We start from the raw sequence: 14,665 nt of genomic DNA on the forward strand, positions 1-14,665 counted from the left end.
TTTTCAATAGGTTCAGTAGGTTGAGGAGCAACTCTTTGCTCTACTGGTCGGGGTGAAGATACCCCGAACAAGCCCCTTAGAGGATTACTTTCCATAGTAACAAGTGACAGTAAATTTCAGCACACTATATAAATTTTTCCTTACCAAATTCCACCTACCAAAGGCGCTTCACTCCCCGGAAACGGCGCCAGAAAAGAGTCTTGATGACCCACAAGTATAGGGGATCTATCATAGTCCTTTCGATAAGTAAGAGTGTCGAACCCAACGAGGAGCAGAAGGAAATGATAAGCGGTTTTCAGCAAGGTATTCTCTGCAAGTACTGAAATAAGTAGTAGCAGATAGTTTTGTGATAAGATAATTTGTAATGAGCAACAAGTAACAAAAGTAAATAAAGTGCAGAAAGGTGGCCCAATCCTTTTTGTAGCAAAGGACAAGCCTGGACAAACTCTTATATAAGGAAAAGCGCTCCCAAGGACACATGGGAATATCGTCAAGCTAGTTTTCATCACGTTCATATGATTCGCGTTCGGTACTTTGATAATTTGACATGTGGGTGGACCGGTGCTTAGGTGCTGTTCTTACTTGAACAAGCATCCCACTTATGATTAACCTCTATTGCAAGCATCCACAACTACAACAAAAGTATTAAGTTAACCTAACCATAGCATGAAACATATGGATCCAAATCAGCCCCTTACGAAGCAACGCATAAACTAGGGTTTAAACTTATGTCACTTTAGCAACCCATCATCTACTTATTACTTCCCAATGCCTTCCTCTAGGCCCAAATAATGGTGAAGTGTTATGTAGTCGACGTTCACATAACACCACTAGAGGCTAGACAACATACATCTCATCAAAATATCAAACGAATACCAAATTCACATGACTACTAATAACAAGACTTCTCCCTTGTCCTCAGGAACAAACGTAACTACTCACAAAGCATATTCATGTTCATAATCAGAGGGGTAATAATATGCATAAAGGATCTTAACATATGAGCTTCCACCAATTAAACCAACTAGCATCAACTACAAGGAGTAATTAACACTACTAGCAACCTACTAGCACCAATCCCGGACTTGGAGACAAGAAATGGATACAAGAGATGAACTAGGGTTTTGAGATGAGATGGCGCTAATGAAGATGTTGATGGAGATTGCCCTCTCCCGATGAGAGGAGCGTTGGTGATGATGATGGCGATGATTTCCCCCTCCGGGAGGGAAGTTTCCCCGGCAGAACAGCTCTGCCGGAGCTCTAGATTGGATCCGCCAAGGTTCCGCCTCGTGGCGGCGGAGTTCTGTCCCGAAAGGTTGCTTCTGATTTTTTTTCTCGACCAAAGACTTCATATAGCAGAAGATGGTCATCGGAGAGCCACCAGGGGGCCCACGAGGTAAGGGGCCCGCCCTAGGGGGGCGCACCCCCCACCCTCGTGGAAAGGGTGTGGGCCCCCTGGTCATCATCTTTGGCGAGGATGTTTCATTATTTATTATAAGGTATTCCATGGAGTTTCAGGACTTTTGGAGTTGTGCAGAATAGGTCCCTAATATTTGCTCCTTTTCCAGCCCAGAATTCCAGCTGCCGGCATTCTCCCTCCTTATGTAAACCTTGTAAAATAAGAGAGAATAGCCATAAGTATTGTGACATAATGTGAAATAACAGCCCATAATGCAATAACTATCGATATAAAAGCATGATGCAAAATGGACGTATCATACCCCGGGGCGGGTCATAATTCCGTATAAAAACCACTGGTGACTAAAAGCAATCCATAACTAGGGCCGATTCAATCATAACCTTATATAGACATAACAAAATATCATACATGTGATATTTAGTCACACTGTCGGTTTATCAAAACTGTGCAGGAAGGGTTACAACCCAAAGGATGGAGGACACAATGCACTTTTCCATTGCCATATACTGCCATTTTACAACGCCGTATGCAGCAGGGGTAACATCCCAAAACTTAGAGCACAATGCTTCCAAGCATATAAGATCATCATATACTGGCGACTTATAGTCCAAAGCCAGACCAGGTTAATAAACTCTGGATAGGTTCATATATGAACCATAAGACATCATAGCCCTCGTTGGTGCTCAAACATGTCACAAAAGATGAACTTCAGAAATATTCAAGTCAAATATAAATCAAAAGACAAAAATAAGGCTTTCACAGGCTGCCAAACCTTTTAAATCAAGTGCTTTCAAAGGGCTGCACAACCGCTGAGTTAAACCTTCACTCAACCTTATAAGTCAGGCCCCACATGACGAATCGTCGTTTTAACTTTGACAAGTTCAGGGTCTGTATAAGATTGACTTGTCAAAAGTACGGCGGGTCATTCTAGTCAATCTGGGCGGAGAGGCAGACTTAAAAGGCAGGATAACTCGGGGTTTTAGGTGAATACACCTGGCTTCCAAGCCTATTACAAGGGTCATAAAAACTCTTGTCCGTTGAACACAGAGCCCCCAAGTAATATGTTATTCCAAGCATATAATCCAGAATAATAGGGTAATCACAGCTATGCTCAAGGAGCAGGAAGCCCCCAAGTATTTAATAATCATGGCGTACAAGCCGGATCAAAAGGGTACACATAGCCATGCTCAATGAGCAGGAAGCCCCCAAGTGACCATATGATGTGACAATAAAGACTCATTATTCTCAAAATGAAACGACGGAGGCCCTGAATCATCAGGGATGCCGGCTTATTATATTCATCATAATATATACATTGTCAAGATATGTACATCACAAGAGCCAGTGGCTCAGGTGTAATAAGGGCGAAGATGAGCAATATCCCATGGCCGGTGGGTCTCCTCCTCCGATGTGCGTGAGTCCTTGTGGTCTTGAACATCGATAAGGTAGTATGACCCATTGTTCAGATTTTGGCTGACCACAAAGGGCCCTTCCCAAGGTGGGGATAGTTTATGCATATCAGTCTGATCTTGGATAAGCCGGAGCACCAAGTCGCCTTCTTGAAAGGTTCTGGTTTTTAACCTGGCGGCTGTGATAGCGGCGTAAATCTTGCTGGTAAATCGCCGAACGAGCCACCGCAAGGTCACGCTCCTCATCCAACAAGTCAAGTGCATCCTGACGTGCTTTTTCATTATCAGCTTCAACATAAGCCGCCACACGGGGCGAATCGTGACAGATGTCACTAGGGAGAACCGCCTCTGCTCCGTAAACCATGAAGAAAGGCGTGTAACCCGTAGATCTGTTGGGGGTAGTATTGATACTCCATAATACTGAGGGTAACTCCTCCACCCAACAACCTGGCGCCCTCTGCAAAGGGACCATAAGCCAGGGCTTGATGCCTCACAAAATCTCTTGATTGGCTCTCTCAACCTGACCATTGGACTGGGGTTGAGCCACTAATGATACATCAAGTCGAATATGCTCTCATTGACAAAATTCTTTCATAGCACCCTTGGACAGATTAGTGTCATTATCAGTTATAGTGCTGTGGGGAAAGCCAAAATGGAAAATCACCTTTTTGATAAATTGAACCGTCGTCGCCGCTTCACACTTACTAACTGGCTCCGCTTCAACCCACTTTGTAAATTTGCCAACCGCCACCAAAAGGTGGGTCTTTTTATCCTTGGACCTTTTGAAAGGCCCAACCATATCAAGCCCCCATACTGCAAATGGAAAAGCAATTGGGATCGTCCTCAATTCCTGAGCAGCACATGAGCTTGCCGTGAAAATTTCTGACAACCATCACATTTACTGACCAAATCCTCTGCATCAGCATGAGCCGTCAACCAATAAAACCCATGACGAAAAGCCTTTGCTACAAGAGACTTAGAGCCGGCATGATGACCACAATCTCCTTCATGAATCTCTCGTAGAATCTCACAGCCTTCCTCGGGAGAAACACAACATTGAAATGTCCTTGTGACACTGCGATGATGCAACTCTCCATTGACAATAGTCATTGACTTAGACCGTCGAGTTATTTGCCTGGCCAAAGTTTCATCTTCAGGTAACTCGCCCCGGGTCATATAAGACAAGTATGGGACTGTCCAATCAGGGATAACATGAAGAGCTGGCACCAATTGCGCTTCCGGGTCAGGAATAGCTAGATCTTCGTCTGTAGGCAGTTTGACTGAAGGGTTATGCAGAATATCCAGGAAAGTGTTAGGTGGCACCGTCTTATGCTGGGACCCGAACCGGCTCAAAGCATTAGCCGCCTCATTTTTCCTGCGATCAACATGTACAACTTGATAGCCTTTAAAGTGACCAGCAATAGCGTCAACCTCTTGGCGATAAGCCGCCATGAGTGGATCCTTATAATCCCAAGTGCCAGAAACTTGCTAAGCTACCAGATCTGAGTCGCCGAAACACCTCACCCGGCTTAAGTTCATCTCCTTAGCCATCCGAAGACCATGGAGTAAGGCCTCATACTCAGTTGCATTGTTAGTACAAGGAAACATCAACCGGAGGACGTAAGAAAATTTATCACCTCGTGGGGAGGTCAAGACAACTCCAGCCCCGGGCCCTCCAACTGCCTAGATCCATCAAAGTGAACAGTCCAATATGTGTTATCCGGCTTCTTCTTAGGTATCTAAAGCTCTGTCCAATCATTTATGAAATCCAAAAGTGCTTGAGGCTTGATGGTTGTTCGAGGCATATACTTCAAGCCATGTGGCCAAAGCTCAGTGGCCCACTTGGCTACCCAGCCTGTGGCTTCTCTGTTTTGAATAATATCCCCTAAAGGAGCAGAACTAACCACAGTGATGGGATGACCCATAAAATATTGCTTGAGCTTTCTACTAGCCATGAATACCCTGTACACAAGCTTCTGCCAATGTGGATACCTCTGTTTGGACTCAATAAGCACCTCACTAATGTAGTAAACCAGCCGTTGAACCGGATGCTCCTTGCCTGATTCCTTCCTTTCCACCACAATGGCTACACTAACAGCTCGGCTATTGGTAGCCACATATAGAAACAAAGGCTCTTTATCAATGGGGGCAGCAAGAACCGGCGGATCAGCCAATTGTTTCTTCAAAGCCTCAAATGCTTGGTTAGCAGCATCACTCCACACAAAGTGATCTGTCTTATTCATCAACTGGTATAGAAGGATAGCCTTCTCACCCAACCGGCTTATGAACCGACTTAAGGCTGCAATACAACCCGCCAAACGCTGAACATCATTTATACATGTTGGTTTAGCCCGAGAGGTGATAGCCTTTATTTTCTCCGGGTTAGCTTCAATACCTCGTTCCGAAACTAGAAAACCCAAGAGCTTGCCTGCTGGCACACCAAAAACACACTTGGTCGGGTTAAGCATCATCTTGTAGCCCCGGAGATTGTCAAAGGTCTCCTTCAAATCATCTATCAGGGTCTCCTTCTTCCTGGACTTCACCACAATATCATCCACATAAGCATGAACATTGCGCCAAATTTGATCATGAAGGCAATTTTGCACACACCGCTGATAAGTCGCCTGAGCACTCTTGAGCCCAAAAGGCATAGACACATAACAGAAGGCTCCAAAGGGAGTAATAAAAGCTGTCTTCTCTTGGTCCTTAACTGCCATCTTGATCTGATGATAACCAGAATAAGCATCCAAAAAGCTTAAACGCTCACAACCCACCGTAGCATCAATAATCTGATCAATAATCCATACACATGCGCTAGGTGCCGTTTTTCTTAAGTACCAGCACAGGGTTGGCCAACCACTCAGGATGAAAAACTTCAACGATAAACCCAGCTGCCAAGAGCCGGGCCACTTCTTCTCCAATAGCCTTGCGCCTCTCTTCATTGAAACGGCTAAGGAATTCCTTGACCGGTTTAAACTTTGGATCAATATTGAGAGTGTGCTTAGCGAGTTCCCTCGGTACACCTGGCATGTCTGAAGGCTTCCATGCAAAGATGTCCCGGTTCTCATGGATGCACACTACAGAAAAAAGACACATCCGTGACATTTTGGGCCGAACGCAAAAATTTTCTGTCATACATATGACACTTCTATGACGATAATTGTGACAAAACCCGGTATCATCATAGATGTGGTGGGCTCCTACTTCTATGACAAAAAATCATGACAGAAAATGGGATTTTCGTCCTGGGTGGGCCAGAGATGCAGCAGCATGACATTCTTTGGGTCGTCCATGACAGAAAAAACCGTGGTAGAAGTGAGGGGGAGGAAAATTTCGGGGAGTTCTCGGTTACAGTGGGAGGTCGGGGGCTGAGCGATGCGCGTTTCTCTTGTACACGTATGCGCGTGTGTGCGAGGCGTTGGCTCTAACTGAACCCAAGTGAGGCGTTGGGCTCTAACTGAACCCGAGCGATTGCACTGCAGGCTACGCGTTACTGAACCCAAGCGATCGATCGATGGCTGTTAACTGAACCTGATCAAGCGATTCCTTCACTACTGCTGCTAACTGAAGCCGAGCGATGCTGCCTCTGGGATGAACAGTGAGCGTTGTGGGGGGGGGGGTGGATGAACAGTGAGCGGTGGCGTTGCCTCTGGATGAACACGACCCTGTGGTGTGGTGGAGGGCTGGATGAACAATAGATGGTGGAGAGGTGCCCGTGGAGGGGTGGTTGAACAGGACCCCGTGGTGTGGAGGGATGGATGAATAGTAGATGGTGGAGGGGTGCCCATGGAGGGGTGGTTGAACAGTAGCCGGTGGAGTAGCGCACGGTGGAGGCTGGATGAACAGGAGCCCATGGAGGCTGGAGGAGGTCGACGGTAGCCCGTGGAGGCTGGAGGAGGTTGACGGTGGAGTGGAACAGTATCCCTTGGAGTCCCGTTTTGTGGTACGCCACACCCCTCCCGATGAACAGGACCCCCGTTTCGACCGTAGGAGGTCCGTTTCGTCCGTTTTGCGGTACGCCACACCCCTCCCGATCGACGGGACCCCCGTTTCGACCGTAGGAGGTCCGTTTTGTCTGTTTTGTGATACGCCACACTCCTCCCGATTAACAGGACCCCCGTTTCGACCGTAGGAGGTCCGTTTCCTCCGTTTTGCGGTACGCCAGACCCCTCCCGATCAACAGGACCCTGTTCTGAACATAGGAGGTCCGTTTCCTCCATTGTGCGGTACGCCAGGCCTCGTTTCCATCGCCTGTTCCGTCCAAGCCCTCCCGATGAACATGACCACGCATTTCGTTCCGACCAGCCGGTTGGCTCCCACGCGTTCTGTTGCCTCCCGATGAACACGACGCATTCTGTTGCCTCCCCATGAACACGACGCATTCCATTGCCTCCCCATGAACATGACGACGACGCTGTTTCTCCGTTCCGACCCAGCCATGTACACGAGCCCTGGCCGTACGTATGCGCGAGTAGGCGTTCGAGACCCCACCCGTATGTACACATACGTGGCAGTATTTTCTTTCTTGCACCTTGGCCGCTGTACGTACGTGTACATCCTACGTGCGAGCCTCTAGTACGACACGTATGTGCCTCTACTACGACACGTGCGTGCCTCTACATCCACCAGTATATATGTACGTACACGTTTGCGACCAGAATGACAACGCTACGTACGCTTCGACCAGGTGGGTCCCGACTGTCTGGCATTTCCTTGCCTGCAAAGATGTAGCTGGTGGGTCCCAGCAGTCAGGGGGGCGAATCGTTTTTTTTGCCCAGACGAACTTCCTTGTGTGTGAAGATGTAGCTGGTGGGTCCCAGCAGTCAGGGGCAAACGTTTTTTTCGTGAAATACGGTGGCCCGTCCGGTGGGTCCCCGCTGTTAGGTGGAGGAATAATTATTTTGCACGTAATAAGGAGGCACTTCCTTGCTGTGGCCGTGGACCCAGCCGTCAGCCTCTCCACGTACAGTCCATGTCCGATGGAAGCCGTTCCTTGACCATGTTGACCACGCCGCGCCGAGAGCACCAGGGTGGTGGACGACGGCGAGGCCCAGGAAGGGGACGACGCGGAGCCGGGGAAGACACGACAGTGGATGCCCATGCGTAGAGGAGTACGAGGGTTCACTGGTTCGTTGCGGTGTGAGGCTGCCGTCGCCGCAGAATAACAGGGAGTGTCGTTCGTTGACCATGTTGACTAGGCCATGCAAAGAGCACCAGGGCGGTGGACGACGGTGAGGCCTAGGAAGGGAACGACACAGAGGCAGGGAAGACTCAGCAGTTGTTTCGCACACGGAGGGGAGTACGACTGTACGAGGGTTTACTGGTTCGTCTGCTGTCACCGGAGAATAACAGCAGGTGTGGGTGAGTAGAGGGATGGCTAGGCCAGCGATGGGAGTATGGTGGGGCGGTGAGGCCTGCGCGGCAGCACAGCCGGCCGCGGGGAAGAGGGAGCAGGCAGTCCCGTCGGCGCTTGTTTGAGCGGCTGGAGCAGGAAGAGCAGAGATTGAAGAAGCACGACGGTCGTTCGATGGACATCCAACAGTCACTGCTTGTGCGTCAACCTTTTTTTAGGAAAGCCTCAAATCTGTGGAAAACAGCATACAACCCATCTGCCATTATTTCTAATAATTTACAGCCCATTTGCTAATTCTTAACGTCTTTTTGGAGCCCATATTCTTTTTGTTAGCATTACAGCCCATATTGTGGCCACGGTTAAAAAATTATACGAAATTTTGCATATTTCGGTGTGGTCCGAACTGTTTTTAATCCTGAAATTTCGACTCACATTCAAATTGATTTTAAAAATAAATGTATATTAATATAAAATCCAACAAATTCTCCACGCATAAAAATTAATGTAATTTAAAATCTCAAAATGAAAAAAAAGATATTTGAAACTAATTGCCGGTTTGATGTGTTTTAAAAATGTACAGCCCATTTCACATTACTGATGGGCCATTTTCTCGGCCAGCCAAATGAAAGCTCTCCTCGTCTTGAAAGATTTGCAGCCCAACAGGCCTGACAAAGCGACTAACTTGGCAAATCACAAAAAACTGGGCTGTGGCGGTGGACCCAGCTGTCAGCCTCTCCACGTACAGTACTCTTCCAATGGAAGTCGTTCCTTGACCATGTCGACCACGCCGCGCGGAGAGCACCACGGCGGTGGACGACGGCGAGACCTAGGAAGGGGACGATGCGGAGCTGGGGAAGACGCGGTAGTGGAAGCCCGCGTGGAGAGGAGTACGAGGGTTCACTGGTTCGGCTGTGGTGTGAGGCTGCCGTCGCCGCAGGGCCTGGCCGGCGGTGGGAATAGTAGGGGGCGGTGAGGCCTCCGCGGCAGCACAGCCGGCCACGGGAGGCAGGAGCATGCGGCACGACCGGCGCTGCTTTGGGCGGCTGGAGCAAGAAGACCAGAGGTTGAAGAAGCACTACGGCCGTTGGATGGACATCGTACGGTCACTGGAGCTAGAATCATTCATATTTACTAAGTTGATAAAGCCCTTCGTCCCCGTCAACTTACTAGGCCCACAAGTTAGCCTCCCACCAAGGTGGGTCCCAGCTAGCCGGGGGAGTATTCATTTTTTGTGCGTAATAAGGAGGCACTTCCAGTGGGTCCGAGCTGACAGCGGGGGGAACATTTTTTCGTGAAATACGGTGGCCCGTCAGGTGGGTCCCAGCAGTCAGGCGGCAAACATTTTTTTCGCAAAATACGGTGGCCCGTCCAATGGGTCCCTGCTGCCAGTTGGAGGAATCATTATTTTCCACGTAATAAGGAGGCACTTACTTGCTACGGCCGTGGACCCAGCTGAGACTCTCCACGTATAGTATACTTCCGATGGAAGTCGTTCCTTGACCGCGTTGACCTCGCCGCGTTCTGTTGCATGCATGCATCCATGGGCGTGGTGCGTCCCCACTGTCAGCCTCTCACGTACAGTCATCTTCCGATGACTCTCGGTTGTTGACCACGTTGACCACTCCGTGCCGAGCGCACCCAGACTGGAACGACCCGGAGATGGGGACGACGGGGCAGTGGGGTTGCAGATGGAGAGGAGTGGGAAACTTCACTGGTTCGGGTGCGCGGCAGCACAGCCGCGATGCCACCCACGGGAGACTAGAGCAGGAACAGAGGTTGAAGAAGGAGCACGGCTGTTGGATTAACATAAAACGGTCCAGCTGCTAGAATCATTTGTTGATTAAGTTGACAAAGCCGTGCGTACACGTCCGCTTAGTAGGCCCACAAGTCAGTCACCAAATCTGACGGGTCCCAGCTGTCAACGGGATGAATATTTTTCTTCGCAATACAAGGAGGCACTTCCTTCCGTGTGAAGATACAGCCGGTGGGTCCCAGCTGTCAGGTGGAGGAAACATTTTTTCAGCTTAATAAGGAGGAACTTTCCTTGCGTGCGACCATGGACCCCGTGGGTCCCAGTCGTCAGGCTCTCCACGTACAGTCCTCTTCCGATGACTCTCGTTTGTTGACCACGCCGCACCGAATGCAGTGAGGCGGTGGACGAGGCGAGGCCCCGGACAGGAACGACTCGGGGATGGGAAAACGCGGCAGTGGAGTCACAGATTGAGAGGAGGGGAAGGGTTATAACTGGTTCTATTGCGGCGTGGGGCTGTAGTCTGTGGAGAATAACAGGAGGTGTCGAGGGGTGGAGGGATAGCCTGGCCGGCGGTGGGGTAGCACTTCGCAGCGATGCGTGCTAAGCAGAGCCGCAAGCCGCCGGAGGCCGGACCAGGCAGTCCCGGCGACGTTGGAGGAAGAAGACGAGATATTGGAGGTGCATGCCGGCCATTGGATATAAATCCAACGGCTATGGATGACACAATCATTTGTTGACCAAGTTGACAACACCCTGCATAGACTTCGACCTATTGGCCCACATGTCAGCCTGCAAAATGTGGCATATATTTAACCCATGTTTTCTAGAATGTACAGTCCATTTGCTGGGCTGGGTGAACAAATAATTTCGCGTCAATCAGGCCCATTTATATTTTCTAAGAAATCCCAGCTGAGGGAGTCCTGGATTAGGGGGTATCTGGACAGCCGGATTATATCCTTTGGCCGGACTGTTGGACTATGAAGATACAAGATTGAAGACTTCGTCTCATGTCCGGATGGGACTCTACTTGGCGTGGAAGGCAAGCTAGGCAATACAGATGTGTATATCTCCTCCTTTGTAACCGACCTTGTGTAACCCTAGCCCCCTCTGGTGTCTATATAAACCGGAGGGTTTTAGTCTGTAGGACAACATACAATCATACCATAGGCTAGCTTCTAGTGTTTAGCCTCTCCGATCTCGTGGTAGATCAACTCTTGTAATACCCATATCATCAAGAATAAATCAAGCAGGACGTAGGGTTTTACCTCCATCAAGAGGGCCCGAACCTAGGTAAAACATCGTGTCCCCTGCCTCCTGTTACCATCCGCCTAGACGCACAGTTCGGGACCCCCTACCCGAGATCCGCCGGTTTTCACACCGACATTGGTGCTTTCATTGAGAGATCCACTGTGCCGTCGCCAGAAGGAATGATGTCTCGTCTCGTCTTTAAAGACGGTACTACCGTTGGGGGAGCTTTGGCTATCGGCCAAACTCTCTGGCTAGGCGGTTTCATCATGACCGCCTGTTCGGCCGCCGCGCCGACGATGACTTCTCGGGTCATCGAAAACAGCCTCCACGTCAAATCGGCACTCGCCGAACAGATGGATCTAGTGGAGCTCGCCTCCCTAAACGAGCTCTTGGATCGCATCGCCGTCCTGGGAGTCGCTATGGACTATGATCGGATTGGGCTTAAACCCGATCAAAGGGAGATTAACTCTCCACTGGTCACCCATCACATTGCGGTGTGGAGGAACAATGCGGCAACTCTTCCTCTCTTTTGAGGACTAACTATGTCCGGATTCCTGAGCTCTCCGAGCCGGATACCCGCTTACGGGAGGACATTACCCAAGCCCTGAACCTAGAATCAGGCAGCGGGCCAAATTTATCAGGTAACACTCCGGAACCCGAACTTCCAAGACTGGAAACGCCTCAGCCCCTGGGTCTTAGATTGGGTAGGAATTCGGACTCAAATCCACCCACCCACCCACCCAGACATAAACGATCTTTCCAACATCAGACAAGAGCCCCATGAAACAGTACATCATTATTGGGCCAGATTCCTCCTTGTGTTGAACAAGGTTAAGGACTGTCGTGAGGAAGATGCAATCTCACTTTTCTGCAATAATTGCATGGACAAGGGGATCGTTAACGCCTTAAGTCGCCGTGACATATCACGCTTCGCTGACTTGGCGTCCATAGTGCGAAAGTACTGTGCAATGGAAAGCGCCTGGAAAACCGAAATGAAATTTTGGGATAATCCGGCTCCAAATATACACCCAGTCTGAAGTAAAAGGGTGCACTATCATAAGACACCCAAGCTAGTTGCCAGGAAACAAAAACCCTATAGAGGGCATGGAACCGTATTGGAGGGATGGCTTAACGGCCCCTGCAAAATTCATAGTACGGCTAAAAACCATACCAACACACAACCTTAGAGCATGTTGGATACTCCGGCAGGTGGCTAAAAGCGGTGAGGATCTTGTCATCCCAGATGCCGCAGAGCACCATCCCACGGATAGCAATACGGTATTAACAGTCTTTGAGACCTTCGCATCAAATAATAGGTGCAAGAGAACACTCCGCAGCATTGCCGAAATCTGCCATGTGGCAGCAATACATCCATGGAGTGACACGGCTATCACCTTCAATGCCAGTGATGAACCTAAATTCCGAACAGCCCGAGCACCAGCTGCACTGGTCCTCAGCCCAATCATGGACGGCTTTCTACTCACTAAAGTACTCATGGACGGCGACAGGGGATTAAACCTCATCTATGAGGAAACTCTTCAAAAGATGGAAATAGACTGGAACCGCATTGAGCAAAGTAGCACAACCTTTAGAGGAATCATCCCCAGTCGGGAAGCACGCTGTGCTGGGAAAATCACACTAGATGTGGTATTCGGCACGCCGGATAATTACAGGTCCGAAGAAATTACATTCCAAGTGGCCCCGTTCAGCAGTGGTTATCATGCTCTTTTAGGACGGGAGGCGTTCACAATCTTCCAAGCCGTACCCCATTATGGGTACATGAAGCTCAAAATGCCTGGGCCCAACAGAATCATCACTCTCACCAGTGATCCGGACACAGCACTCTGCGCCGAAAACAAAACAGCCGCACTGGCCCTCGAGGCATTATCCGAAGCCCTCGCGGCCAAGGAACTGACTGCGCTACGCTCCACGGTGGATAGGGACAACGTGATACTTGATAAGATATCCAAGTCTACCTCCTTTAAACCAGCGGATGAAACAGTCAAAATCCAAGTCCATCCAATGGACCCTACAAAAACAGCCACTATCGGGGCACGGTTAAGCCCCGCCGTGGACGCCGCACTACGAGATTTCCTGTGCGAGAATTGGGACATATTTGCCTGGCATCCCTCAGATATGCCAGGAATCCCACGCAGGCTGGCCGAGCACAGCCTCAATATCCTAAAAGGATTCAAGCCGGTCAAGCAGGCTCTTCGGCGTTTCTCTGAACCTAAGAGACAAGCTATGGGAGAGGAACTAGCCAAGTTATTGGAGACCGGATTCATTAGAGAAATAAAACACCCGGACTGGCTAGCAAACCTAGTGATGGTACCAAAGAAGGATAAATCCTGGCGCCTGTGCGTCGATTTCAAGGACCTCAACAAGGCCTGCCCAAAGGATCCCACCCCCCCCCCCCCCCCCCCGATCAAATTATCGATGCTACCGCAGGACACGACTCATTGTGTTTCCTCGACGCATACTCCGGTTACCGCCAAATTAAGATGGCGGAGCCCGACCAAGGCGCAACGGCATTCATCACACCATACGGCCCCTTCTGCTTCAAAACAATGCCCTATGGGCTCAAAAACGCCGGCACAACATATCAGCGCATGATTCAGACATGTCTGGCAAACCAGATCGGCAAAACAGTGGAGGCATACGTAGATGATGTGGTCGTCAAAACCAAGCATGTCGACTCTTTAGTAGACGACTTGAGACTCACATTCGATAAACTCTGAATATATGACATCAAGCTCAACCCAGAAAAATGCGTTTTCGGCGTGCCTGCCGGAAAGCTCCTGGGCTTCATTGTATCCGGCAGAGGAATTGAAGCAAATCCGGCCAAGATCCGAGCTCTTTCATAGTTGGATATCCCAACAGACCTCAAACAAATCCAAAAATTAACCGGATGCGTGGCAGCTCTAAGCTGCTTTATCTCCTGCCTGGGAGAAAAGGCATTACCTCTTTATCGCCTCCTACGGCGCACCGAACACTTCGAGTGGACGGATGCCGCCACAGCCGGATTGGAAGAAATAAAAGCCATATTAGCAACCAACCCAGTCCTGGCCGTGCCAAACATTGGCGAACCAATGTTGTTATACATTGGGGCAACCCATCAAGTTGTGAGCGCAGTGCTCGTCGTCGAACGAGAAACGGACGGTCATAAATTCCCTCTTCAAAAGCCGGTATACTATGTATCCACTGTCCTTACTCCATGCAAGTCACGGTACCCGCATTATCAAAAGATAGCATACGCGGTATTCATGGCATCCCAGAAACTGCGACACTACTTTCAAGAGTGTTCAATAACAGTAGCCTCGGAAGTGCCACTTAATTATATTATAAACAACCGCGACGCCACGGGCCGGATTGCCAAGTGGGCCATTGAGCTCCTCCCGTTCAACATAACTTACAAGCCACGACGAGCCATTAGGTCGCAAGTACTGGCTGACTTTGTCATCGAATGGACGGAAGCCGAACTC

Source organism: Triticum urartu, chromosome 6, assembly GCF_003073215.2.
Source record: "Triticum urartu cultivar G1812 chromosome 6, Tu2.1, whole genome shotgun sequence".
In the NCBI taxonomy this organism is placed as follows: Eukaryota; Viridiplantae; Streptophyta; class Magnoliopsida; order Poales; family Poaceae; genus Triticum; species Triticum urartu.